The sequence below is a fragment of the Tachysurus fulvidraco genome, chromosome 7, assembly GCF_022655615.1.
Source record: "Tachysurus fulvidraco isolate hzauxx_2018 chromosome 7, HZAU_PFXX_2.0, whole genome shotgun sequence".
NCBI classification, from domain to species: domain Eukaryota; kingdom Metazoa; phylum Chordata; class Actinopteri; order Siluriformes; family Bagridae; genus Tachysurus; species Tachysurus fulvidraco.
The window spans coordinates 6,450,183-6,470,251 of NC_062524.1; the positions used below are offsets into that span (position 1 = coordinate 6,450,183).

Sequence of the window (20,069 nt, forward strand, 5' to 3'; positions counted from 1 at the left end):
TACTACAGTATAAAACAAGATGTCATATATTTGATCTATTTATTATAATAGATATATTATTAACTTGCAATGAGTAACGTATGAAAAAGCCGCTTTATTTTTCTCACTCATGAAGCTAATATGGGAAAATAATTCACCTTGTTAGGCTACTGGGGAACTGCAAAATGCAAAGTCAGAGCTACTGCTATAGAAAATGAATCAGCACCTTCAGTAGCCAATCAGAATCAAGAACACAAAATCGCTGCACTATAGCGATTTTAAGGAGAGGTAAATAAGGAGAGGCAAATATGTACAGTAGGTTGGCATATTTTTGTTTTTGTTCTAGAAAGATGAGGCCTAGATTCTTTCCTTGCCATAGGGGTTGATGGGAAAGGGCCTCATGTGTGGTCTCTCAGCATGCCCCAAATATTTGTCTGACTGCTGTAAAGAGTGACAGTGGCAGATTGACCATGTGTGGCCGTGGTCACTGGGTTTAAAGCTCACACAAGCAATGAGTCAAACTAGGTCAGAGTGAAAGCCCTTAATGCATAGACACACTCACACACACATTCTTAGTTTGTTGTGTCTGTGATTTGTCGCTTACAGTTTTCTGAGGTCAAGCAGAAGATAGATTAGACAGCAACAACAACAAAAAAATACCCCAAACAAACATAATTCCCATAAACATAATTGTGCACACACACACCCCTATCTCCCCTTCATGCACACACAACCTGACCACAGGTTCACAATCCTGTTCCAGAGTGTTTCCAAATAATATAAGGCTTATTGGTTGGTGTGTGACTAAATTTTCAAGTAATCTCCATAGAACATTCATGTTTAAAACCCACACACTGGCTGAGGTAGAAAGTCTCATCCGGTACAAATAACAGAACAGACTATCTCTAAGCAAGGCCTAGGGCAAGGTGAGTGTATAATTTCTCATCACGTCTCCTCTCCGTCCTGATCTTTTAAACAGCATTCAATTATGCCAGCAGCCTGCTCTCTAAGTTGAAAGTATAATTGATGACTAAATGAGCATGCACTCCATAAACCGAATTTTTAAGGCAGGAGAGCCTAAAGACGATCCTCTCCTGCTCACTTGGACCACCTCTGAGCTAAGTGATGCACGAAAAATGGAGAACGGAGCTTTAAAAGGACTTCCAGAATTAATTAAATAATAATTAAATAGTCTAGATACTAAGCATTGTACAGTATATTGCTTATATACATATGTCTGGGTTATTCGTTAAGATTAGAGAGCTCAATAAATACAGACAATAAAAGGCATATAGTCGTTTGTCTTGATGAACATTAGCATGCTTTTCTTTTTCCATTCACAGGATAGGTTGCTCCCAGAAGAGTGAGCATTTCTCCCCCATCCAGAGAAACACAAAAGAGAGTCACCGGAGGCTTTTGTAGAGCGAGGAACTAATGAGAGCGCTCCCCATTGTGAGCATCTGGGCTGCACCCTGTACGTCTCCCTCTAAACGCATGGATCACTTGATTCAATCAGAACCAGCCATGCATCCATTAATGCATAATTACGCCTAAATAATTATGCCTAAATAAATGGAACAGGGTTGGAGGGGTGCCGAATTTATTACAGACGGTTTTATGAGCGACAAACAAAGCAATCGATCAATCTGGCACTGGCTGGAGAGACGTTAACGTGCAAGTCAGATGCGCAAGAATTGCTCGTTTTATACGTTTAAGCCTCATGGAGCATGCAAGATGCAAATAATGTGCAAAGTAGCAAATCCAGACAGGCCCATTCTTATGATGCAGAAATGATTAACATAGCACGAGGGCAATGTTAACATCACAGCTTCATGACTGAAGGAGGAGGATGAATATTTAATACATGAAGATTTTATTTGACAATATCTTCATAACTCCGCAGAGCCATTTATCATTATGTCACCTGTGGCCATTTTTTTTTTGTCTGCGAATCTGCAATGATGCTCATTCACACTCAGTTTCACTAATGGACGAAGAGACTTCAAATCGATACTATGCAAAATATACTAAAATAAAAGATTTTGCTATGATGCAATGATATTTGTGAATAGCACAGATGCGTAAAATGGAATGGTTCTGTGCTAAATATTTTGGAAAATATACAATATTACACTAAATTTAGATACTGTCAATCAGCCAAGGTACAGTACAGTAGTAGTGCACTGGAGACATGAGGCTAATAAAAATAAATCAGGCTAAAAATTGTCCATAAAAACACTTTTAAACTATGTAAAGTTTATTACAAAGTTTATCTTAACGATATCACCTACAAATTAGCCCGATTCCCAGGACAATAATCAGTTTTACAGTTTATGACTTCTTTTAGTGTTTACTAGAGGAACGTTACGGTCGGGTTACTCAGCTGCTTACAATCATTTGAAGTATATTTTTTGGTTGATCACATTGATCACTGCAAATTTGGTTACATTAAAAAACATCACTTCCATCTTCATTATTCAGCAGCATATAAAATAGCACTTGATCCAGCACATAATATTATTTTGCATTTTATCTTTTATATAAGTTGTATATTCAATTCTTGAAATAATTAATGTCTCTAAGTAAGATGCTGTTTACTCCGGTGCGTATTTATGCCAAAACATGTTTCATCATAACATACGAGGCACCTCTGATTTTGATTTTGATTTTTTCCCCCCTAATTTTCTTAAAATATTCAGTGTTTTTTTTGTTGTCGGTTCTCTAGCCAGACAAGAGAGAGAAAATTTTATAAAAAATCTATGGAAATCTTCTAGAAATTACATTCTTTCAGATCGAATGTCTGTAAATAGCTTCTGGTCCAATGAGCTCCGTTCAACTGAAGAATTTATAGAAATGTAGGTGATTTGGATAAACCACAATAGAGAATGTGATACTGAAGCTAAGATGGGTCAAGGTTAGAAAACTAAGGTCTCTGAAGTACTTTTTTCCCCCCACTATTTTTTCAAGTACTTGGTTTACTCCAATGAAAAACCTTCTTGGGTCTGAATCTGGACTGTGGGCCACCAGTTAATGACGCTTGATGTTATTGATGTTATGTTGATGTTTTTTTTTTTTTTTTTTAAATTGGTGGGTGCACAAAAGTCCACACTTTTAATGCCTTTTCTAGAAAATACTAAACTCATCTAGTTAGATATCAGAGCCCCCAGCACAGAACTCTCCTTTGTTGCCCTTAGTTATGTGTGCCATCTCTTAATTTGTTAATGCACACATTTTTCCCTTTGTCCCAATTAGCAGGTCATTCATTATGACTCCTGCGAGACTACATGCTAACATTTCACCACCTGAGCCTTGAGTTATGCTAATAGAACCACATGACCTCAGAGTCCAAGGCCCGATACTCTCGAGACGTCAGGTCCTCTATCTGATTCAGGAGAAGTCCTGACAGGAATGGATTATGTGAGGCAAGCTATGTATTCAGTTAGACCCAAGGTTCCATGTTATGTGTATGTCCTTAAGTAACCTTACATTCCCACAGACTGAAACCACACCGCCTACCATCGCTTCAGCTCCCAAACTCACCTCAAGGATGTTTTTATTGATTTGAGTCAATCGAATTTGAGGTGCAGGTATTAATTGTTTTTTTTTTTTGTTTGTTTGTTTTTGTTAAACGCAGCCTCTAGCTGGTGAATTGTGAAGGTCAATTATTGCTTCGGAATTATTTTGGTGGAAGTTAGCAGAAATTCAAGAAACGATAAAGGGAAGCTTGAGGGTAGATTGATAATTCATTGGACAGTGAAACAGGTACGGATTCAGAAATCTGAAAGTCATTAGTATGGACAGAAATGGAAGCTTGTAAACATCCTCACAATTTTTATTTTTTACTTTTTTTTTTTTTTTTACGATATGTAACAAGAATAGATTAAATGCACTCCAGCTTGTCTAGGTGCAGTTTTTAGTCAGGTTCTTCAGTTGATGCTGCCTGCTTGAGACAGGTAGACAAAAGATCCATCTGAATGCAGTCGACTCTTTTCTTGATGTAGCTACTGGAGACAGGTAGACAAAAGATCTGTCCTCAAAGCAGCCACTGAACTTTAACCTCACCCATGAGTCTAAACCTTTTTTTTTATCCTGTCTGAGTCTCCCAGGAGCCAATGTAGCACACCTATATTTAAACCTTCCGTGATACAGCACGGCTAAAAGCATCTGGACAAACGCTGAGCCATTTTCTTCTCAAATATTTATGGCTCAAGTCTTTGAAATGCACATTTGACCCCCTCCCCATGTTCTACATCCTCCCACTACTTCTGTCTTTGGACTCGGGAGAATGTCAGAGCAAGGTCACTTGGTCTTTCAGGGGATAAAGGGAAGTGTGTGGAGTGATGTGGCCTTTGGGTTTTAACCCCCATTTTCCCTACCATCTGCGAGGCTGTCAGAGAAGGTTATGACAGGGTTATGACAGGGTTATGGCAGGGCACGAGCTCAGTGGGGAGGGATCTACTCCCAGCGCTCTGCTGAGTTGCAGTGATCTGACAGAAATGAATACAACACACCCTTCCGATCACACATCAAATAGAGACAGACAGAGAGAAAAAGGGAGGAGAGATATCAGATATCTTCACTAACCACCCCTCGGCGCTGGCAGTATACACGCTTTCCCTCCCTCACCCTTATTCAAGGTGCATTAAGCTGGATAATTATTGGCACTCTTTGTGCAACTAAGAGCTTTTATACTGTATACATAACACATACTGAAATTTGGAGCTTAAAATACAGATAATGACAAATGACTTTTTAAACACAGATATACAGTTTTCACCATCTCCCTTGGATAATAAATTAATTTATGAAGCCTCCCTTAGAGATACACACTGACTATCTTCTACTAATGACTAACAGGGTTGAATTCTTATCCGTTCAGAACATTTCAAGCACTTTTTGCCTATTGGCAGAGGATTGGGTTTTAAATATCCCTCTAATGTTGTCTTCAAGTATTTTAATAATAAAAAAAAAATAAAAATAAAAATAAATAAATAAAACATATACATGAGGAACCACTACAATGTCATAATGACAATTTGGAAACTAAGATTTTTATGAGCCTTACTGTCCGGGTCTTACTGTCCGAGTGTAAATGCGATGCCGAGAGCAGAAAGTAAGATTAAAGATTTCAGAACCTCTGAACACAATCTCGTCTGAACTTCTACCTGTGTGCACAAACCTGCAATGAGAACTTGAACACAGCATAATCTAATAAACTGAGGATTAATAAATTTGCATCTCATCAATGTTCAAAAGAGCTCCAGGATCACAACAATACCGAGTCACAGACATTTTTAAAATGAAAATACTGATTATGTATTTTTAAATTCAACACCTGACTTCGTGTAGCTCAACAACCATATGTCACTTTTCTTAGAACCCCTACAACCTGATGAATGCTATTTGCAGGTGTTATGCAATTTTATCACACAGAAATAAAAAGATGTTTACTCTGGGTTACGGGCCATGTTCAATGGCCCAGCAGTGGCAGTTTAACGTTGGTGAGATTTGAACTCACAACCTTGTGATTAGCAGTCCAACATCTTAACTGCAACTGATCCAGACTTTACATATTTCTTTGTTTGTTTGTGCAAGTAAGTGTATCCATTATCAATAATTATTGATGCTAATTCTCTTAAAGGGTGCCAATAATTATAGCACTGACCGTACATTATATAATAAACAGAACAGTGTAATATTATTTACAAAAATCTATATATTAATTGATATAAATATTTAAAAATATTTAGGAAATTGATTTAACACACACACACACACACACACACACACACACACACACACACACACACACACACACACACACACACACACACACACACACACACACACACACAAGGCTGATGGTGTTATGCCTATTACTGCCAAATGCTATAACATACTGCATGCTCACACACAGGTACAGCAGAGTACCTGGAGGACTGGGCATGTAGACTGACAAGTTGCCACACACACACACACACACACACACACACACACACACACACACACACACACACACACACACACACACAGACACACACACAGACACACACACAGACACACACACACACACAGCTCTGTTTGTGCAGCCTGGGCAGGTTGCACCGGGTGGCACTGCCTCTCCTCTCCTCATGTCAGCGAGCACTGGGTAGAAATAATCCACTGACCACATTCCTGGTTCTCAGTGCTGGATGGATTTCATTCCCATCTCTGTTCAGCTTTATACAGTACAACATTTACACAACGAGCCTCGTCCTGGAGTGCCCGAAACGACAGAGCTGTCTATATAGAACATGCATTTCAGCTTTACAGCCTTATTTTAGCTCAAGATCCATTAATGGCTTTCAGAATCATGTCAGAACCAATAGATGACATTAAATGTAGAACTAAGACAGCCATAGATTCACAGGGAACCTGGTGTCTATCCCAGGGAACTCGGGTTACCAGACAGGGGACACACTGGACAGGGTATCTTACACAGGGGACAATTTCACACTGCAGACAATTTAGAGATGCCAATCGTCCTACAAAGCATGTCTTTGCACTTTTTTCTCTGCCTTGTGTGTGTGGAGTTTGCATGTTCTCCCCGTGCCTCGGGGGTTTCCTCCGGGTTCTCCGGTTTCCTCCCCCGGTCCAAAGACATGCATGGTAGGTTGATTGGCATCTCTGGAAAATTGTCCGTAGTGTGTGAGTGTGTGGGTGAATGAGTGTGTGTGTGTGCCCTGTGATGGGTTGGCACTCCGTCCAGGGTGTATCCTGCCTCGATGCCCGATGACGCCTGAGATAGGCTAAGGCTCCCTGTGACCTGAGGTAGTTCGGATAAGCGGTAGAAAATGAATAAATTAATGAATCAATCTATATTGTGTTTTCAACTACATAAACTCAAAATGTTTTTATTTGCAAATACAAAATTATTCTTCACAATTTAATGTTTCAGAAAATGCAGTCATTTGCTTTTATTTTTCTTTCTTTCATTTGAAAACACAAACTCTAGTGTTTTTATTTATTTATTTATTTAATCTTTTTTATTTATTTATTTATTTTGTACTGCATGGCCATATTGAAAGGCCATTTATAAAAAAAAATTAGAAATAAAAAATAACAATGTGCTTATTTTAATTCAAATGACTCTTTAGAGAAATTGTGATTTATGATCATAAAAACCTCCTAAAAATCCTCTGATTCAATCACAAAGGCAAATATTTAACCTTGAGTTAGAGGCAGTCTGAATATGGGGAAGTAAATAGAGTGTTTTGAAAAGCCTTTTTCCTTGCTCAGCTACACACACACACACACACAGACACACACACACACACATTGACCTCACTTGGTTTCTGAAAGTACGTTTTATCACGGCTCACTAAAAGTGTTTAACGTCTCTGTATTCTTTTCTTAGCTCATGTGGTTTCTCTCTCTCTCTCTCTCTCTCTCTCTCTCTCTCTCTCTCTCTCTCTCTCTCTCTCTCTCTCACACACACACACACACACACACACACACACACATATATATATATATATATATATATATGCATGCAAGCACAAACCCTCAGCAAATTTTTTTTTTTTTGTACCTGCCGAACATCGTTTAATTCCTGGAAAGTTCTGAGTAACCATTTGGTTCAGTTCAAATTACGAAATTGGCAGAAAATGACTATTTGGGTCCTTAAAAAAGATCCTTAAGCATTTTGTCTGTCAAACTTATGGTAGATTAAAAAGAAAACACTGTAAATGTAATCGGAGTTGAAAGCCCACAATGATACAGAAACTGCGCCGTGAATTTCGCCTGCCTTACATCATACACATAAAGACATGCAGGAAAAGCACGACAGCCTCCTACACGACTCAGCGTTTAAGCACCAGTACTTTTCCAGCTGCGTTCCTATAAGTCCGCTCCACCCGTGCCGAAGCTAAACCTGAGATGACCAGGGTGGTCAGGCCTCTAATAAGACCCACTTTGTTAGTAATGGAGGTGAAGGAAGTGGGTATGTTTATTTATGCCTTAGCTCTGGCATATTCTGGGCACGGCACCTATTAATATAGAACTAGTGGGAATACGGGCTATAAAAATAGTCAGAGTAAACAATCATGTGTGCCAGAAAATGCCTCAGAAATGGAAATGTGCATTGCATCGCATTTCCATGCATGGACTTCTATCTGTAGGAGGGGTGTGGTTTTAAATATGGCTGTCACTAGAAAAAAAAAAAGAGCTTGAGGGGAATGACGGCATCAGTGGAAAACGACTAATTGTTTTGGATGTCAGCATCATGATGCAATGGATTTAGAGGTTTTGCCCAGTGCTGACTCTTGTTGTGGAAAAGGCTTCTGAACTTCAACTGTTTGAACTTTGCTCTATTTTTGGAAGTTTGGGTCACTTAGTAGGGGCTAAGGGGCTGAGAATAGACACAAGACAAACACAGAGAGATGCATATATATATATATATATACACACACACATAGATATAGATATATAATATCATGTCACAGTCCCGAGCGAACATCTTGTCCCTGGTGCTCCTTCATACTGCACTGCTATATAGAAACCCATAAATTTTGCCTTGCATTATTTTCCCAATCATTTCCCTGCTCTGTTATGTAGTTGCATACAGCCTATTTCATACATCACCACATTAGTGAAGCTGCTTCGCCGCCGGTAACACACCCCGTCTCTCTGTGGAGCACGGGCATGATGATTTCATAAACAATCCGAATGGAGTATTTGTCAGGCTGAGTTGAATGCAAACGATCCTAAATCAAGGCTGCTATCTCATCCTACGATTTTACAGTCCTGCACAGCACGGCCATTTGTGCTGGAAAGACCCCTGAAGCTTTATGGGTTAGCAAACAAAAAAATAATGAAATAAATAAAACGGTAAAGAACGATTTATCCAGTGCGGCTTTATGCACTCTTGATTTACACCACACATTTGTCGGCGATAAAGCCGCTGCATTATTCATCTAGCGGTATTTAACAATATTTTTCGTGTTGCAAGGCCTAATTGTTACACAAAGCTAGATCAGCGGGTAGCGGGACGTGTCGATTAAGTTTAATGGCCTCCCTTCACAAAAGACATTACATCCTGCCCTTAGGCTTTCTGTGGCACCAAGATCCTTCTGCTCGCTCATAAAACACCTCCACATAAACAACACAATTTCACATATTTATGGTGCTGATAAACCACAGCAACCGCTATACACAAGTTGCTTACTATACACTGCTTACTATACACTGCTTACTATACACATCACCATATATATACAGTATATACAGGGCCAAAATGTGTTTGTTATCCCTAACCCCAGGTCAGTCAGAGGATCCCTAAAAGAGCAGGTAGTGCATTGACAGGGTCATGGGCATCCAAGGCTCACTGATGTTGGAACAATTCCAGAGAAGAGCCACTCTAGCACAAACTGCTAAAAAGTTTAAAGATGGCTATGATAGAAATGCGTCAGAAGACACAATAAAGTCCAGATTGTTCTTTATGGGGCTACATACTGTAGCTGCAGAGTGGTCAGAGTGTCCATCAGGCATGTGATGGACATGTGATGCTTTCTTTGATATAGATTGTGTTTTTCCTCCATGAAGTTCTCTACACTTCCGTGGTGGTCTCACCGCTGCGGCCCGGGTTCGATTCCCGATCAGGGAACGAGACCTTTTGGGGCAGTCGTGGCCTAATGGTTAGAGAGTCTGATTCGTTACCCAAAGGTTGTGGGTTCAAGTCTCGGGCCGGCCACAACTGAGGTGCCCTTGAGCAAGGCACTGAATCCCCCAACTGCTCCCCGGGCGCCGCAGCATAAATGGCTGCCCACTGCTCCGGGTGTGTGTTCACGGTGTGTGTGTGTTCACTGCTGTGTGTGTGTGTGCACTTCGGATGGGTTAAATGCAGAGAACAAATTCTGAGTATGGGTCACCGCACTTAGCCGTATGTCACGTCACTTTCACTTTCACGATATCGTGTGTGTGTCAATAACTTGAGAAAGAGAAGGCCCCAGGATGCACTATGAGATAAAGGCAAGCCATTGGAGGCTGTGTGATGCTCTGCGCCACGTTCTGTTGGTAAACCTTCAGTTCAGTCAGGATCACTTCGTAAATGAAGGTTAGCGGGCATACAGTTAGTGTTGGCGGGATGGTTCTGTTCTGGGAGAATTTTCCCACGCGCCTGTCCATGCGCATGCTGGGGAATGAATAGACCCCCCCATTGCAGCTCAGAATCAGAACCGAAATTGCGCGAGGTGCGAATTTTTTTTTTACGTGAAGAATTTAAACGGCGACAGGTTCTGGCTGGAGGAGTCGGGGACGAGGAGGGTGTTGGATCGCAGCAGCGGCGACGCGTAGGTGCGCTCGAAGGCAAGGATTTAAAAGGAGGGAGATTACGGAAGTCGTGCTGGATTGGTGCGCCTTGTGGACAGCTGATTAGCAGCTGATGCAGCTTACTGCGTGGCCTGCCTGAACTAACGCGATGCTTGATTTCTGGCATTCATGTCGATGTTACTTTGACCTTTGACCAAAAATTGTTCAGGAACCATGTGAGGAACATGACAAAGTTCAAGGTGTTGACAAGGCCTTTATATTCCCCAGATCTCAGTCTGTATGAGCACCTGTTTGATATGCTGGACAAACCAATCTGATTTATAGAGGTCTCAACTCTTGACTCACAGAACTTTAAGAACATCTACTAATGTCTTGGTGCCAGATACCACAGCATGAGGTCTTGTAATGTCTACGCCTCAGTGGATCAGAGCTGTTCTGATGACACAAGGGAAGCTACAGAACACTATTTTTAATGTTTAATATATATACATATCGACTAAACAACAACAGGACCAATTATGTGTAATAAAGAATTGGTAATATTGCAGCGAAGAGGTTTTGAGAGGACGTCTTGCATATCGTAGTATGTCACACATCAGGAAATCGCAAGTCCACAGAGAATGCCTCCATCACCGGTCGTGTATATATTACCATTTAACTCCAATTTCACCTATTAGTCAGAGTATTAAAAGAGGGAATTGTGTGCACGTTCGCACCAGCGGTGGTGGCGATCCAATTGGAGGGTCTAATTGATTAGACACAGCTAGAGAGATGAGGAGATGAGCGCTGATCGGCTAGATTGAGATTGGCAGATGAGTAAAATGAATTGGATAGACTTCAGTATAGATGAGAGGCCAGAATCGAGAAAGTGAAAAAATCGGCTGCGTGCATGAGGGGAAAGATTGAAAAAAAAAAAATGATTACAAATCAGAGAGAAAAAGATGTTATTTCTTATTTAGCAGGACGTAAGCTGTGATATTGTAGTGTGGTACAGTTTGGGTGCTGAAGATAAGAATGCTAATTGTATTGTTTAGCACTTAAAATAACTCCATAAAATGTATCTCACCCATAAATCGTGCCGTTTTTCCCAAACCCAATTGTTCTATGATTTAACACGATGTACCAAAAGGAAGTCTGTAAGATAAAGGAAGTGTGAAAAAGGAAGAGCAATCCGTCTCAAACAGAGCACACAGAACACAATGCTTCCTGTTCACAGACGTCTACGATCAGGTGATACGCGAACCGTCTGAATATGTACTGTAGAGCCGAACAACGACGACGTGTGTGAGACAGAGACAGAGAAAAAAGACGCAGGATTTAGGCATGTAACAGCTAATTCCTTGTATCATGGTGAAACCCCGAGGCCTCCCACCGAGCGGCTTTCCTCGGCAGAGCCCAGATTTCATCATCGCGAGCATGAGGGACCCACCACAGTGCTGGCAGAAAACATTGAAGGCAAAGCAGGAGGAAAGACAACTCACTGCATCCATAAGGGGAGCAGGAGGCCTGTAAACGAACAATAGAATGAATCATCCTTCCTCTCGCACTCTGAGCAGGAGATCTATCACGCCGTCATGTTTAAGTTGGAGCACGATTAGCTTTGAACATATGCTCCTTGTTTTCATGAGGGGGGACTTCAAAAAGTCTGTGATTCCTTCTCAAACATGGGCTCTATAACATTAGTATCCAAGGCACAGGAGACATATAGGGATTGTATGATTTAATTCCTGTGAAACGGACGGCAGCTGGTAACCCGTTCGCATGCTTTTTTTCTGAAATTTGGCACAAATCTTAATTTAAAAAAAAGGTTTCTTGCCAACTGGGTGTGCCCCTTAAACCCTTCACCAACAGGCTTGCGTCGTGTAAGCAAAAGAATAATTTCACTTCAACTTAGGAATCATCGCATCGTCTTATATACAAATGCAAAGTCTGCGGTAATGGAGTTAAAAGCAAACAAATATAAATAAAAAAAGAATTTATTAAAAATGATCAACACAAAAGCAAAATAAATAAATAAATAAATAAATAAATAAATAAATAAATAAATAAATAAATAAATAAATATTTTAAAAAATCATTTTGAACCTTTTATATATAATTTTACTTCCCTTTTTTTTGAGTTCATGATAAGTTAGATGTTTATAATTGTTTCAAGGTCTGCCATATTGAAACTATTTTTTTTTTCTTCTTAATTTTTACGTACAAACGCACTCGAATCTGATAATCCGGAGACAGGAGATGCTTCTCCAAAGGTGTGTGTTCATGACAACAAGGTCCCCAATAAGTGCTACATCACCACTAGAGCTCAATTGAATTTAAGAAATGCCTTTAGCACGGTTTTTGTCTCATTTCCTGTCGATCGAGAAGGCTTGGCTTAATCTCGTCTAACAGCAGCTCGGACGGTCGTTCCATCTGTACTGCCAATCACAGGTTTATACCAATCTGCTTGGTCTAACACAGAGATGTTTCATACTAAAAAGTTCCACAAACGTCTGTGTACGTTCTACATAATCATAATAAATGGAACTAACTTGTACTGCTGATTTTTCCAGATACAGGACGTGAGCTCGTATCCCAGCAGCCCTTCACTGGACTGACACTACGCCTGGTAGGTGGTTTTAACGTCTCATCTTAAAGAACGGCAGTAAGACTGTGTCGCTCCACCGTTATGTGGTGCCATTATAAAACTGTGGATTCAAACACTCTTAAAAAACATTCACAAAATAAATGTTTTGTGTAAATCACAGATTTATCATCGAAAGAAACTGCACCAAATGCAAATGCACCACAATACATTAAACTCTCAAGCTTGTGGATCGCTCTCTTCTTCTTCTTCTTCTTCTTCTTCTTCTTCTTCTTCTTCTTCTTCTTCTTCTTCTTCTTCTTTTCAGTTTAAAAAATGTATATTAGGTAGTTACGGGTCTCACCCATGAGTGCACTCCCAGTTGGAATGGTTGGATCAGGTAAAAACAAACAAACAAACAAACAAACAAACAAACAAACACATACATACATACATATATACATACATACATACATCCATACATACATCCATACATACATACATACATACATACATACATAAGTGTGGTTTATATATGCAATCTGGGTTTAGTCCTACAGTGTGAGTTTTTCCTGCACGTTAAACAGAAACCATTCTGTACATAATAAGTACTTATGGCTAATTTAATTCAGGATCCTTATAAAACACCCAGCTTCCTGAGAGTTACTGCGCATATCACAAATCACCGACATGAAAGACTGCATAAGCAAACATGCCAAAGAAATTAAATGGACCTTAGTTGAGTTTAAGCATGCCACGAGAGCCAGTGCGCACTCTGAAGCACTTCCCTCCTCCTCCGTGAGCAGAGCACAGTGTGTGGGATGGTGTTCTCGTCTTCCTGTGTGTAGCTGCAGCTGCACGCCAGCGTTCTGCCACCCAGAGCTTTCCTCTGATCTCAGAGCCGCCGTGGGAGTCAAGCTCGGTGTTACGCAGCAAATAGAAAGGCCAGCCAGGAGACACACATAGATTACAAACTCTCTCTCACACGTACACACCCGCCCGCTCGAGATCTAGAGGAGAAAAGAAAAAAAAAACACACCAAAGCCGAGGCCCTACGACTTTCAAAAGGATCCATCTGAAAATACAGTACGCCATCATCTTCTGGAACTCCAGGTAATCTATGGATAAGGAACTGCTTTATGGTTCAAATCCCTGTGAGAAACTGACACCATTAAAGGGCTTATGGAGGACATCCTGCTCAAGGCTCGTCTTCCTCTATAACTATACCGAGACTAACAATCACTGAATACTATGTGAAGTGCTTCAATAAATCCCTGAAGTTTTTTTTTTTTCCCCAACAGAACAGAACCTGAAAACAAGCAAAAGCCTAAAACAATGTCATGAAGACGTTCCCATGTCAGAAGACCTGACCGTGTTAAACCGCTAACGCCGGTGACTCGATTAAACCGTTTGTGTGACCTGTACGAGTTGTTACTATAGAAACAATAAAACTGCAGTTCAACATTATGTTCTCATTTGCTTTAACTTGCATGCATAGACGGCCCGGGTTTTGTGAGTCTCGTCCCGCTGTGGTCTCAGATTCCTCTTCTCGGTTGATTAGAGTAGAATCTGATGATCTGAATCTTCCTGTCAGCTTTATCCAGGCTGCCCATTCTCCTCTGGACTTCCTTCATCAACACGACATTCCTGCCCTCCCGACATTCCTGCTCATCACTGCATGTTGTTGTTGTTGTTTTCTGCACCATTCTGTATAAACTCTAGAGACTGTTGTGTCTGAAAATCTCAGGAGATCAGCAGTTCCTAAAATACTCCAACCAGCCCATCTGGCACCAATAAGAAGTCACAGAGGTCACATGTTTCTCCCATTCTGGCGTTTGACACGAATATTAACTACAACTCTTGACCTGTGTCTGAATATGTAGAAGTCGGGATGACTGGCTGAATATGTACTGTAATGTATATTGATGCTTCTTGCCTAGAGAGAGAGAGAGAGAGAGAGAGAGAGAGAGAGAGAGAGAGAGAGAGAGAGAGAGAGCACTCTTCTTCCTGCCCCTGAGCCACCCTCGTCACCTCTCAGCTAATCAGAGGCAGGCGAGTGCCGTCCTCATCCTCGCCCGTATCCAAGGGGAAGGTGATGTCATCCGTGATCAAGTCCACTAACCCCAGCAGATCCTCTTACCAGCAGCTTGTCTTCTTCTAGCTAACAGCAGCTCTTTAATTCATTACAGTTTAATCAATCAAATAATCAACTCACTATTAATGACAACGTAACAATTGTTAATATGAAGTCTTTATCCTCGTGATCTCGCTTAAAAACGAATACAGACCGAATTTCGGTCGGATTTTTCTCATGTTAAGACGACTCTCAGAGAAAGAGAGAGCGTGAGAGTGAGAGAAAGAGACAGAGAAAGAAAAACAGATTGCACTGAAACAATAATACACTCATTGCACATTGGGGGAAGAGTGTCAAAGTTTCAGTTTTTCCACAATTACCAACTCATCCTGTAAGACATGATCACTCTGTAATTAGCCAGTTACAGCTGATGGAAGAGGAAAGAAAAAGAGGGAGGGAAAAAAAACCCCAAAGCATCCAAGTGAATGACAAACAAGTCTCCAAGGTGCATGTTTAAGAAAAGAAAAACACTCTGTGTGTGTGTGTGTGTGTGTGTGTGTGTGTGTGTGTGTGTGTGTGTGTGTGTGTGTGTGTGTGTGTGTGTGTGTGTGTGTGTGTGTGTGTGTGTGTGTGAGAGAGAGAGAGAGAGAGAGACACTGTGATGTACTACAATGTTAAATGTTTAAAATATCTCATGATGATATCACAGACAAGCTTCTCGTCCCCCCCCCCCCACCCTTGATTACTATTTATGCAAATGACATGCAGTGTTATGGATGTCCCATCTGATATATTTCTACGGAACGGAGAATAACGGCAGCTGCGTCGCTGCACATCAGAAACGCGAAGACGCTAAAATATTTACACAGAAAACCAAGTGGGAAGAAAGCACACAGCGCGCACAATTATCCATCATATGTTGTCAAAGTGACTGACAGATGTTTAAATTGTCTCCACAGATGTGCGACTGATTAATTTTCTATGTCGTGGACATAATTATGGGATGTCAGCATCACTTAGCCGCAAATCTGAGAGGTAATTTCACTCTTTAACATGTTTCAAAGCGAACGCGACATCAGTAAGGCCGCGGATGTGAAGTGCAATCTCGAGAGCGGCCTTTTATAAAACACGCTCGGACTTGTTTCCGTGCGCCACGTGTTAGAAAGCGATAATTTCAGTAGACATCTTTTTTTTTTTCTCGACATTAAAATGTGGTTAATGAAATGGATTAATTATGTCTGCTAATCAGTTGAGTAGAAGGCAAACAGCAAAAAAATAAAAAAATAAATAAAATATTGTGAAGGCAAAATGTTAGACATCTCACAGGATTTACAAATTGGTAAACACAATTAATGACCAAATTTGTTGACAAAGGAACCAATTAGATTCACCATCCCTAATGAATTATCAGTAAATTCCATTTATCTTTTGAGCTAAGATTTAATACTGCTGATCTAATTGAGCATTTTTCACCCATCACTCTGTAGAGAAAGGAGAAAGCTTCAGGATCAATATTTACAAAATATTTACAATATTTCCTTGTGTACAGATTTGGGGTTACTGTACGCCAACAATTAATTGTGATGACGGCTTAACGAAGCCTAAATCAAAGTCATTAATATTGCAATGTCAGCAAGATGTTAGCAATTTTATTACATAATCTCTCTAATATTTTATCAAATGAATAAATGCACACGATGCTCGCAACAACAGTACAAGCTGACCTAATGCTCATCCACTACACTTACAGCTCATTTAAAGATCTATGAAATTCTTTTTGTATATTCCAACTTTGGAGGTTGGGATCAGAGCACAGGTTCAGCCATGATACAGCACCACTGAAGCAAAGAGGATTAAGGGCCTTGCTCAAGGGCCCAAAGGTGGCAGCCTGGCAGTACTGAGGCTTGAATCCCGATCGTCCAATCAACAACTCAGAGCCTTAACCACTTGTGTCATCACTGTCTCTGGTTAAGCTCTTGTCCAGTCAAGTCTAAAGGCTTTTAAGGTCAATTTAACTTTTTATACACGGTGCAGTAGACAGTGAAATGATTATTCGTCCTGGAATATTAATTAAGACACAAAAGTACACAAAACAACACAGAAAATAACATGTTTACAAACCAATTCTCGTGAAGATAAAATGTCTAAATTTAAGGTGCTTCAAGGTAAAAATCTCACATAACTAAGCAACACCTCCATTACGGGAAAAACAGCTTTAACTCCACCATGACATCTGAGGTCTGAATCCAAATATGCACAATTATATGATTAATTTCTGACCATCATTGTGCATAACTCAACTCTAAATATAGCCCATAATCCTTAATACTTCCTTTCTGACCCAGTGTGTGTCTCAAAGCTCAGATAAAAGACACTTGAGCTCTGATGTACTTACTACGATCCCAATCAAGCTACTTTGTGTGTGCAATCAGATACATTGCGTGTACAGATCCTGGCCATCTATCCAGTGATTTACAACTATAATTTCTTAAATGCCATTACATTCTAAATAGGGGGAGGAAACAGAATTTAAATGAGTTTTTTTTTCCCCCTTGTGCTTGATCGTAGCTGTAATGAGTTCACATATCAAAAAGAATCCCAGAAGAATATAACCGAGACCTGGAACCTGTAATTCTAACTGCACTTTAGATTTACTGCTGAATTGTTGGCGCTGTGATGCGTCAAAAACAAACACTGTGACAGAAACAAAACAAGAAAGGCTCATTGGATAATTATAAGTATAAAAGTGTACTGAAATAAAGCTCAGGCGTGGATTTCCAAACCTCTGAATGAAATCAAAACCCGAGCTGAGATTCGAACCAATAACGCTGGAGATTTGCAATAAACACATTACCGCTGTGCGTACAGTATGGTTCAATTACAAAGTAATGCTATAGTTATAGTTCCAATCGGCGCCAACATCCTCGTGAGAATTAATCTCTTGAACAGGTTTACTGTACGTCTGTCCTTTATGCGAGTGATGTATTCTGACAGAAAGTTAAAAAAAAAAAAAGCCTTTGTCTCACCAAGACTTTATTATTAGAATGATTTTTGTCCACAGGTTTATTAGTTAGTTCATTAGCAAAGGCTGAAACTGAAATAATCCACTTCAACTGTCTTACATTTTACAACAGACTAACAAATAGCCATTCTTTTAACAAACATCTCTTATTAATTCTTTATATATACTCATGAATTACAGCACTTCAATCTTCAGAATAATTTACATCAATCGAGATATTTAAGGTCAAATAGCAAAGTTTAAACGAGTTTAGCTAACATACCTTATAAACACTTTCTACATTGCTCTACATCATTCAAACTAGAAAATTCACTCACTCTCACTCTCAGTCATTTTCTATCGTTTATCCGTCATCGGGCATCAAGGCAGGATACACCCTGGACGGAGTGCCAACCCATCGCAGGGCGCACACACACTCTCATTCACTCACACACTCACACACTAATGACAATTTTCCAGAGATACCAACCAACCTACCATGCATGTATTTGGACCGGGGAGGAAACCGGAGTACCCGGAGGAAACCCCCGAGGCACGGGGAGAACATGCAAACTCCACACACACAAGGCGGAGGCGGGAATCAAACCCCCAACCCTGGAGGTGTGAGGCGAATGTGCTAACCCCTAAGCCACCGTGCCCCTTTTAACGAAAGTCTCTTATTAATTCTTAATATACATACTCACAAATTACAGCACTTCAATCTCCAGAATAATTCACATCAATCGAGGTATTTAAGGTCAAATTACAAAATTAAGAAACTTGTTTTGTTGAGAAACGTAATTTTTTATGTAAACTAAACATAATATCTGATCGACTACATACTCCTTTTTTTTTTTTAACCGATCTTTTAAACTACTAAGTTTCATTTTGGTATCAAATTCTAGAAAACAGGTTTGTGGCAGTTGTTCCCAAAGAATGATGAATAAACTTTTAATTATTTCATATATTTATATGCAGTTCTACTTGTACAAAGATGTAATACTGTATATTCATACATTCATGTTATATAATTTGGTTTTATAAACTTTTAATAAGATCTTATCTATAATAAATGAGAGTAGCTACATAATTACTGCCTTGGATTTTGCAATTTTAAGTAGAAACATCCCAAATTGCATATTCATTTATTAAAAATGGAACAAACATGGCATTTCCCTCATTTAAAACAACATGCTGGAGATCCTGAAGCTTGCATTTGTTTTATTCACACAACCTTTAGTAAATCAGGGCCTGAGAGACATCCAGAACATAATTAGCATATTTAGCAGTTTGGTGTGCGACGCTATCAGTCCTCGGAGACCGAGGTCATCTAAAGTTGGCAGACAGATTGGCTTTGTTGGAAATAATGCTACACTAAGGCCTAATTGGCCAGGATATCGAGTCACTAGTAGGCTATGTTTGTTTTTATATTAAATATAAATGTCATTAGGGGACGAATTTAAAGGCATGGAGAGAAAGTGCATCAAAGGAAACCTGGTCCTGTTTGAGAGCAAAGCGGAAAATGTCTGTTTTTTAATACAGCACAAAGGATAAATGTCTTCCGTTAATAATGTGTCCTTACTCTGTTCCTCTGTCTCTCCGTCAGTCATCCACACTGTCCTTGTCCTCAAATGAGTTACCGTTTGACTTGCGGTGTCTCTCACAAAAGTACAGAGAAAGACAGAAAACTGAAAACGAGTGTGAGTGCAGAATGGAAATGGGAGAAGAGCGAAAGAAAAGATGCAGAGATAAAAGAATGTAGAAAGAAGGACAGGGTTAACGGCACAGGCGAGTGAATTACAGACGAGCCGGGTCACACACTTATACGAGGGACTTTCCCCTTAAACCCTTAAAATACAAACGCTCTACAGTTTGCTGCATTACGCTACAACTGAACAATTTCCTGTTAAGGATTTTCTAATCATAGCTTTCTCTATCCTATCATGCATAGCTCTGCCATGCCAAATAAGCACAAGACTTAATCACAGCCAGCACTGTACAATTTCAATCTTCTCCTTTAAAGCCACTAAATCTAAGCAGTGTGTGAAACATTTCAGCAGGAAAAAATGAGATTTGATCTACATGTGGAATAGGATTTGGGGGACTAAAATTTGCTGAATTCTCCTAATAGCTTAAAAAGGAAT

General features: G+C 40.0%; 1 long non-coding RNA gene across 2 annotated transcripts in view; it reads right to left on the reverse strand.

Annotated features, from left to right (window-relative positions):
* The window catches only part of LOC125145092, a 43,501-nt gene extending 29,318 nt beyond the window's left edge, over nt 1-14,183 (reverse strand). The window contains exon 1 of one of the 2 annotated variants that reach the window (XR_007143408.1): nt 13,585-14,183. This is a non-coding gene — a long non-coding RNA (uncharacterized LOC125145092). The remainder of the gene's footprint in view (nt 1-13,584) is intronic. The other variant, XR_007143407.1, reaches the window with a different exon arrangement.
* Nucleotides 14,184-20,069: the final 5,886 nt, after the last annotated feature.